Here is a 10510-nt window from a genome sequence, read left to right on the forward strand (position 1 = left end):
TGGACTTCCAGCATCCGGAACTGTGAGACAACACATTTCTGTTGTTTAAACCGCCCAGTCTGTGGTGTTTTGTTATGGCAGCCTGAGCAAACTAATACAATGTCATTCGCAGAAATAGAGAAGATAGTACAGCATATTTGGATAGACGTAGACAATTAGTATAAGCAAGGTCATGTCGACATGGCTCATGCTTTGTATATTAAATTTAATGACTGCCTTCTTATGATCTGATGGTTATATTATAACGGTTAAAATATGATGCTCTCGGGGTGCATGGGTGGCTCAGTTGGTTAAGCATCTGACTTCGGCTCAGGTCATGATCTCATGGCTTGTGAGTTCGAGCCCTGTATCAGGCTCTGTGCTGACAGCTCAGAGGCTGGAGCCTGCTTCAGATTCTGTGTCCCTCTCTTGCTTTGCCCCTCCCCTGCTCATGCTCTGTCTCTCCTCTCTCTCTGTCACTCTTTCAAGAATAAGTTTAAAAAATGTTTTTAATATGATGTTAATCATTTTATTTTGAGAAGAATGCTTATCTTATAGACTATATAACTATTTTATATTTTTGTATACATTTCATAGATAAAACATATATTTGTAGAAATGTATTTAAATACATAAAAATATTTATATAAATATTGTAGAAGTATTATACTTTATATATTTTATATTTTTATAGTAATTATATAATTACTATAAATTAATGCTAGCTAATACAACATAAATTTCTGTCCCTAATAGCTTCACAGAATAAAAATCTCCTGTTCATATAAAATGACTATAAATGTTGCACGTTGGATTTCTCTTCTCTAAGAGTTAATCCAGAGAGTGCAGCCCCTTCACTCTTAAAGCTTTGCCATTTTCTCCTTTCCTTCCAGTCACATGGGTAGGAAGAGAGAGAACTTGAAAGCTTGTTTTATGGCCATCCGTGGAAGTGGTGGTACATATTTCTTCCTCCAATATTCCACTGGCCAGAACTCAGTTACATATTCCACCCAGATGCAAGGGATCCTAGGAAATCTGGTCAACCTGTGTGCCCAGGAACAAGAGGAGAATGGAATGCTAACATTGGTAGTCTCTGCCTTATGGCCTACCAAATTTTTAGTTTTCACAGTTACGTACAGTGGGGAGAGGAAAAAAGTAACTAATCTGATATAGGATAAGTTTCTACCAGGATAATTCAGAAGACCACCTGGACTTGGGGATTTACTCTTAACAATATAAACATTTGCTGGCAACTTCAAAACTCTAGGACAGGAGTTGAGAAACTTTTTCTGTATGAAGCCAGATTGCAAATATTTCAGGCATTGAGTGCTGTATGGTTTCTGTTGAAACGACTCAAATCTGTCACTGTAGCATTAAAGCATGCATAGAAAATATGCTAACACTGTAAATGAATGTGCATGACTGTGTTCCAATAAACCTTTATTTACAAAACAAGTAGCAGACCAGATTTGGCCTGAGGCCATCAAGGTTTATAGTCTTTCATACTGTATATTAGGTAATCTGTCATTTTGCAAGAATTTTAGTCTTATGCTCAGCAGCTAACTGTGCAGAAGCAGTGAGCCTAGGTGATGGCCCAGCAGTAACGTCAAAATAAGTTTTGCCGTGCTCTCATTTACTTGGGCAAAGTTCATGGATTCTCATCTGTACAGTAATAAGAACAAAGTTACTTTGTGAAAAGTGGCCTCTATCTCAAAGGTGACTACTTGAACTGGTTATAAAAGTAAAGTGAAAGAGACAGGCCTAAGACAGTGATGGAATATAGCTAGAAGATGTGATATTTAATTACTCTTACGTTGATTTATCTTAGAGGAAGGGCTGTTCTTTCTTGATTTCAGTATTTCTTCAATCTCCAAGGATCTTATATTCATTCTTGTTTTTAGCTATCCTCTCTACTTGGTCCATCTCTACTGGCCTATCTCCTTCATATTGTAAATGCCATCTGGGGGTATTGCTGTCTCTTCCAGTACAGTCTTCAGATCTGCCAAATTGTATACTGAAGCATGTGTGAATCAGATCCAAGTTCCAGTCTCTAATCTTTCACTCTCTAGCCATATGTCTTAGCATTTCACTTTGCCTCCCAGAGGCCCGGTTTCTTCATCCTTAAAGTTGGAATAATCACAGTGTCAAACTCAGGGACTTTTTGTTTTTGTGTAGATTAAATGAGCTAATCTACATAGATCATCAAATACACTTTTTGGTACCTGATAAGAGTTTGAAAATAGTTGATTAATATTTTAATTTTCTTTAAGAATCCCACCTATAACACAATATGATTTCTAAAACCATAATTCTGCCAACGTTTCACCAAAGTCAACAATTGCTTTTTTGGTGGTGGTGGGGTGGTCCTAAAGCCTTTTATTCTTTTTTGTTTTAATGTTTATTTATTTTTGAGAGAGAGAGAGAAAGAGCGTGTATGCAGCAGTGGGGGAGGGGCAGAGAGAGAGGGAGACAATCCATCAGAAGATCAGAAGCAGGCTCTACACTGACAGCAGAGAGCCAGATGTGGGGCTCAAACTCACGAACCATGAGATCGTGACCTGAGCCAAAGTTGGACTCTTAACTAACTGAGCCACCTAGATGCCCCTCATTTGATACTGTTAAACATAATTTTTTCACATACTTTTCTGCTGTAATGTTCGTGGCATTGTACTTTTCTGCTTATCTTACTTTTTGATACTTTACTATTCATACAATTTGATATTTGATAGTTTTCTTTCTCTGACTTAAAAATTTTTTTTTATGTTTATTTATTTTGAGAGACAGAGCAGAGGAGAGGGAGAGAGACAAGGAGAGAGAGAATCCCAGGCAGGCTCTGTGCTGTTAGGGCGGAGCCTGATGGGGGGCTGGAACCCACACAAACTGTGAGATCATGACCTGAGCCGAAACCAAGAGTTAGACACTTAATTGACTGAGCCACTCAGGTGTCCCTTCTTTCTCTGACTTAAAATATGAGGGTAGACATGGCTTCTTCTCCCCATGCTCCCCACCCTTGAGGATCCTATCATAGCAGCAACTCTCAACAAACCCCAGAAACACATAAAACAAAGTCCTTAATTTCAATGCTCTAAAAGCCCACCTTTGCAATGTTATGAATATCTGCTCTTTCTATGAGTACACTTCAGCCATATCACAGTACATCCAAACCGATCACATGGTCTGGAACTTGACTCATGTTCCTTACTTGCCATCATTGTGTCAGTCTCCCAGGCTTCAAATTCTAAGTCATTTTCTACTCTCCTGCTTCTTCTTCTTTCATATTTATTCATTTCTCCAATACTGCTCTTCCCTCAAAGTATCCTTTCTTCCCCATCTCCTTTGGAAAAATCTCAGATCTTATCCTTGAATTAATTTGTGCCCTCAGTGTCTCTCCATTTCTTCTTCCATCTATTTATCCAGGCATTTATTCAACTACTATTAAGACCCTACTATGGCACCAAGTAGTCTCTGATCTTTGCTCTGAGACATACACAAAACATCAGTCCACTCCTAGCTTTTTAGAATGTACATTCTCTTAGGGGACACTAAGACAATAGTCATGTTCACATACTATGGAATCAAACTGCCTTACGTCAGAATCTTGGATCCATCCCTTCCTGTAACTTTAGACAATTTACTTAATCTCTCTGTGACTCACTTTCTCATCTGTAAAATGTGGATGATAATAGTACATACTCGATAGATGCTTTGTGAATATTAATTAGGTGGTGGTACATGTAAGCCTTAACATTGTGCAAAACCTTTAATAAACCCTCAATAAATGTTAGCGTTTATTATTGTCACTATTTTTATTAATAAAAACTGAAGGGAAAGTTGCTGTAACAAGGCTTCACATGTTAAGAGCCAAGATGAGTCATCTAGAGTTATAGTGATTCAGGGAAACTGGGCTTTTCTAGAGCCAGCCTACTGAATACCCATCCCAATGCAAACACAGGCCTGGTGTTTGTGAGTTTTGCTGGTAAAACTGATTATGATAGGTGATGGCCCTCTAATAGTAAGCCAAGAGATGTGTCTTTCTCCTGTTCACAATGTGGAGACATTGTAGCTTTTTGAATAAGGAAATAAGTAATATGCTAGACTCAGTGTTTTAAAACACCTTTAAGTCTTATGATGATCTTATTCGTGTATCCATGTCAAACCTGACATCTGTTAAGGCCAATTATATAATTTTCCCCATTTATATATTACACGGTCCCAAGTGGAATAAGAATGAACTATGTCTTATTTCAGGGTTCTTTTTTTTTTTTGATGTATAATAAGTATTCAGGAAATACTTGATCATTTTTTGAAATATAGCTTTTATTATCAAAGCAAATGATTTAGGAATGTTTGGATCACTTCATTTTATGAAGATGTATTCATTTTGCCACTTTATTCCATCCTTACATTCTGCACCATTAAATCAAGGCTAATTAATTGTTTGAAATGCATGTGGTGCTGTGTTATGAGACAACAAGTCTACAAGTAACAGCTAACTCATCTCCACTACCGTAGAGTTAAGTACAAAATCAACTGATTACGATTCTGAGATACAGTTTTCATGATGATTAAGAACTCAATTATTCTCCTGGATTCTGCTTATATATGAACATCACTACTGTGATTTCCATTGTGAGAATACATCATTTACTTTACGTGGAAACATCTTATTTGGCTCTCCTTTGATGGTTTTGTTGTTTTGATCATATACTATGATTATAAAGGCCAAGGAGCCATTTAAACTTGTTTACCTCTCAGAATGAATATTTGATTCATAACTTGGGTAGCTACTAAGCCACATCCATATTTACACTGGGCCCTAATGAAATGGCCGTTTGCAAGAATTGGACTGTAACTGCACTGATGCATGAGGGACAACAAATCTGCTTTACAGGTTACAATTTACTGGTATGATTTGCATGTGCCAGTGATAGGAAAGACCCCTTTGTCTTTGGAGGCTTGGCATTGGCCTGGCAGAATAGTAAGGATCCTGCTGCCTGTTTATTCTTTCCTCAGAGCAGGATGTACCCCTTCTATTCATTTTCTGAGCATCCTGCAAGCAGTACTGTTATCAGAGCTACAGTTGAGATGAAAGGGATCCCTATTATGGACCGTACTGAAAATCTCCACAGGACACCACTCTGCTTGGATTAGGCTGTTATGAAGGCATTGAATCTCTCCAACTTTAGATACAGAAGGGAACTCTTGCTTCTGTATTGTATTCAAGGTGGTCTTGTCTATTCTCTTCCTTACTGCTTTCACCACTGAGGGCGTTTTCAAACAAAGTCAAGTTCCATTTATTCTAAATATTGGAAAATTAATTATACTGGTTCGAGGAGAGATGCCATGCTTCATGTTTATCGTATGCAGATTCTGTACATGTGTATATTTGTATGTCCATATGTGTGTATGTATTAGATGATGACTCAGGTGGCATTACAGGCTGTCCCTTTCTCCTAAGATAATTTATGTGAACAATGGTATCATTAATACAATTTCACCTGATTCTTCACTTGCAGGTTTCAAGAAATGCTTGCAAAGTGTGAGGTTCACAAAATTCACCTGGTTGGCAACTGCATGTGTGTGTGTATTTTCCAATTCCCATTTAAACTCTTAATGACCTTTTTAAAGTTTACTTTAGCATTTTGATCCCAGAAAAGCGCATGTTTTTATTGATAGGGCTATTTATTTCCCAAGGAATGTGAAATAAAGGTATAAAAATTTGTTTTCTGGATGGAGCATTCTTTAGCATGCATAATGAGATTCCTCCCCCCCCAACCTTTTCTCTGTCTCCATTACATCTGTTTATTTAGAGAAGTAATGCTTGCTCATATTTTAGGCTTGTTATTTTTATGACTTTATTATGCACTTTTCTTACTTTAACATGCGCCACAGTTGCCCCATTTAACAACACTTTCTGTATCCTTTTACTGAAGTTCAATCTCTTGGGAATCAAGAGCAAAAACAAAGTCATCCATCTTCAACAAATATACAAGATTACTCCTAATGATAGTAGTAAGTACAAAATTGGTGATGCTCGCTCTCCACAAGTAGAATTCCATTTAACTACCAATTTCCAAGGAGGCCAAGGATATGAACATAACAACCATTTCAGAGAACGTATTGTATTTTCCTTCTCTGAGATAATTCTGACAAAGGGGTGTTTCACCTTACATCTTAGATCACATGATGGTGAGAAAACTCTATAGCTTAAAGGATAGGAGTTTATTACGGTAAGTATAAAATAGAACAAAACACTTGGGCTTCTACAGCATTTTACGGGAAAATCTCTTCTGACCCTTCTAGAAACAGTCCCTTTGGTAAAGTCCCCATTTTATGTTGGTTTGCTCTGTCATGGGTGTAGAGTTATAGCTTGAATAAATTCTTCTTGAGGGTTTGAAGGTTGGCATGGGAATGCCTTTCTTTCCTAGATCTTATAATGGATGTGTGTAATTCGTCAAGTGTGGAACATATGCCTTGCTTTATTCACAAACTTTTAGAGAAGTTAATTGCCAGCCATCACCTTCAAAATCTGGCACCAGATTTTGATATTTAAATCAGTTGAGTAAGAATTAGTCAGTATTTAAAGCTTTGCAATTTCTTCCTAGTAAATACATTAATTTATTATCAAAATGAAATTTATTTCAATAGCATTTTAAGTTTTCTAAAACTTAGTATTATGCTTCATTAAATATCTTGGTAAGCATTTTAGGTTTTCACTGTATCTACATTTCAGAGTAGATTGTGAATTAAAGACATAAGTAGGCTGCCAGATAATATTAGTTTGTAAAAATTTTATTTGCGTTTTATTTGAGTAGCATTTAATGGAAAAATGTTTTCTGTATGTTCATTAGATTTGTGGTACTTTTATGTGTAGAAAAAAAGCATACTATCCTCCATGTGTTTACTTCATAGAGAAAAAAGTTTAGAACTACAAAACAAACTTACTTTTATTTATTCCATCTTGTCCTCCCTTTTAACTGGATTGTTGGCGCTTGTCAATGCCTTGAAAACACAAAAATGCATTGTGCATTCTGCTTTTATGACTTCTGGTTATTAGGTCTTCATGAAGACTTAAAAATAGCATCTTTCTTTCTCTAAGACACAAATAGCATCTTTCTTCCATTCCTGATATTCAACTGTTGCATAAAAGAGCAGATATATGATATTGGATGAAATATCAAAAGAGAAACCTTTTCTTGGTTCATAATAACTGTTTCTGGTACTCTTATAATCATCAGTCTAATTTTGAGAATCAAAACTGAGCTGCCCTCAAATGTATTTTTCACTGGATAAAGCAAACATGTTTGATGTACAAGAGTTATTGTTAATTACCTTGTGTGTAAGGTATTTATCAATTAATCAGTCTTAGATTTTTCCACCAAAAACAGTTTTCTTCTGGGCATGCATATTAGAAAAACACATTATTCGGGGCAGAGAGTTGTTTTGTACTTCCTCTTAAACAATTCATTCAAATTTAGATAAATTTTAAGTTCTTTTATTTTTAAGTGGACTAGCTATATTTATTCCACTTTGCTTTTTCAGATGCAAATGGTTAAGTGTTCTGCATTCTAATCAGTAAAGAACCCGGTGACTAAATCATAATTTAATGATCTCTTCCTAGAGTGGTAATGATGCAAAATTTAGATCTGAAAAGAGAATTCTCATTTTTATCTAATTGGGCTGATCTTTCTGCAAAATCTCTGCAGGCCTCTATAGTTGTGCTAATAATAAAACACTGGGTGAAGCTGACATAATGAAAGATGCTATATTTTACTCAGGAATATGGATAATTAAAACGTATCTTCATATAAGAAATGACATTTGTGTGCATGTGATAATGTTCATTTTTTATTGAATTAGGGGAATTGTCAGTTTTACTAGATGTAAGAAGTAGGCGTTTTTGGTTTAAATGGTCTTATACACTTTGAGTAAATCGAAAGAAAAATAATCTTTTATGTTTACCTACCTATGTACCATTTCCAGTGTTCTTTATTTCTTTCTAAAGATCTGAGTTTCATCTGGTATCATTTCCCCTCAGCTTTAAGAACTACTTTTAGCATTTTTTGGACTGCAGCTCTGATGGCTATAACCCTCTTTAGTTTCCTTTATTTGGAACTATGTTTATTTTGCCTTCATACTTGAAGAATATTGTCACTGAATCCAGAATTCTAGGTTGATTTCTTTTTTTGCTTCAGCACTTTAAACTTGCTCTTTACCTGTAATGTGCTGCTTTTCTCTCTGTCTTCTTCCCACGTTTTATTTTTATCTTTGCTTTTTTGAAAACTTGATTATTATGCCCTTAAGTGGGGCTCTCTTTGTATTTATCCTGCTCAAAGTTTACAGAGGTCCTTGAATCTATAAGTTCCTGGCTTTCACCACATTTGGTAAAAATTTCTGCCATGATTTCTTCAAATTTACTTTTATGTTCCATGTCTCTCCTCTTTTGAGACTCCACTTACATACATATTAAATATTTTAATGCTGTATTCATTTTTCTGCCTCTAATCTCTCTTTCATGCTGGAAAATTTATATTGATCTAGCTTCAGATTCACTGACTCTTTTCTCTGTCATCTCTAAACTGCTATTAAGCAAACTGAAAATTTTATATTTTTATCTTATATTTTTTCATATCTAGAATTTCCATTCAGTTTTTTTTTTTTTTTTAGAGATTTTATGTCTCTGCTTTGGTTGTCCTAATTTTATATTCATTGTGAGAATATCTTATTTCTATGATCATAATTATATTTGTGCTTTAAATTCCTTATCCACTATCTTCAATGCATGGATCATCTCACGGTTGATCTCTATTGGCTTCTCTTTGGGTGCAGATCACATATACTTTATCATATGTTGAGCCATTTTGGATTGTTTCTTGGGCATTGTAGATAGTCTGGATTCTGTTATGTTCTCCAAATAATGTAGATTTTAATTTTATTTTTCTTATCAATTTTATTACCATAATAAATGTAGATAAGATCAAACTATAGTCTCCTTTGTAGCGGATGGTTGACATCTCAGTTCATTTCTTTTGGAGTCTCGGCAGAGCTGTTTCAAGACTTTCCTACTAATGTGTATTTCAGAGGATAGCCAAAGATGGGGCAGTGTTAATACACAGAATCTGGGGTTCATTCTCCCTGGCTCTCTCCTTTATGGGATTCCCCCTCTTCTTTTTTAGTTGGTCTGGTTGTACAATCTCTGTTCTCTGTTTCTTCAAGTTTTCTTTGCCTATTTTACCCATTTAGCATGGACAGATTGGGTCCTGCCCTCCAGCTCAAACCTGTAAACCAGGAAACTCATTCAATGTTGTCTCCTTCCTCCAACTGTCTCCCCTCTCCAGTACTGTTTGTTTGGGGTCACAGTGCTTTCAGGTATTATGTTTTATATTTTTTCTGTACTTTGTAGTTTTTTTACCTGCAGGAAGGTTAGTTCTGGGAAAAAAAAAAGACATTACTAGAGGTCTACAAGTTCACATTGGAAAGAATTACTAATTTTTATGCTTGGTAACTTCTGTATGTCTTTTTCAAAAAACTGTATCAGAATATTTTAGGGACCCTGGAAGAGTTCAGATTTTCATCATTAAATTTCCTTCCTTATTCATATTTGAGAAATTAAAATCTGCTTAATTTTAAGAAACTTTGAAGATGGCTTCTATGTGCAAGATAGGAAATCCTGCAAGTGTGTTTTATATTTATATTAGTGTGGATGTACGGAGCTATAGGAAACAGGATATGAGCTGATAAATTTTGCCTGTGTGGGGGAAACACTATATATGGGCAATAATAAGTGTTATGTAAAACTCATGCCTGCTTATGAGCCCTTAAATATTTTATGACGAGCTGCCAAAAAACTACCTAAGTGAGGTCCACATCAAAAAAGGTGGCAGCCCCTGGGTTATCCTGGGTTTCTGGGCTGCTACATTGGTTTACGGCACAGCGGGGGCAGTCCATGTCAAACGACCTCCATGGGTGAGGAGGGATCTGCTGGTATGTGGAAGGCCCTCAACTACTTTGTAGTGCTCCCTGGCCTGGGAGTGAGCAGGCTGAACATCCTCCTGAAGTCACATCATGGAGAGTAGAAGAAACCCAAGTTGGTCGCCAACCCCCATCTCGGCATCGGGTCTAACCCCTTTCCCTGGGGAGATGGTAGTCCTACTCTATTCCATAACTCTCACATGAATCTACTTCCTATCAGCTAGAAAGCTGAACAAAGTGAACCTGGACCACTACCCAGTGGGAACCACGGCACTGGTTTGGACCATGACTCTGCACACAGACAAGTTTACGGGACCTTAAACTAACCTTGCTTGCTTGTATCAAATGATGACCAGGATACTGATCTTCCATCCCTTTGCTTACGGCCGGAGATGGCTTAAATCAATAACTTAGATTGGTCCACGGGGGATAGAGGGGACACACCAAAAAACTACCTGACTGAGAAAGTTGCAGAAGCTTGAGGAACCAATGCCCATAAGATGAGGGAAATATTTCTTGTCAATATAAACAGGAAATTCAGAACCCTTGCTGTAGTGTA

This window comes from Lynx rufus, unplaced genomic scaffold, assembly GCF_022079265.1.
Source record: "Lynx rufus isolate CCGP_SWC_20201006 ecotype Redwood Valley unplaced genomic scaffold, mLynRuf1.p SCAF_4, whole genome shotgun sequence".
In the NCBI taxonomy this organism is placed as follows: domain Eukaryota; kingdom Metazoa; phylum Chordata; class Mammalia; order Carnivora; family Felidae; genus Lynx; species Lynx rufus.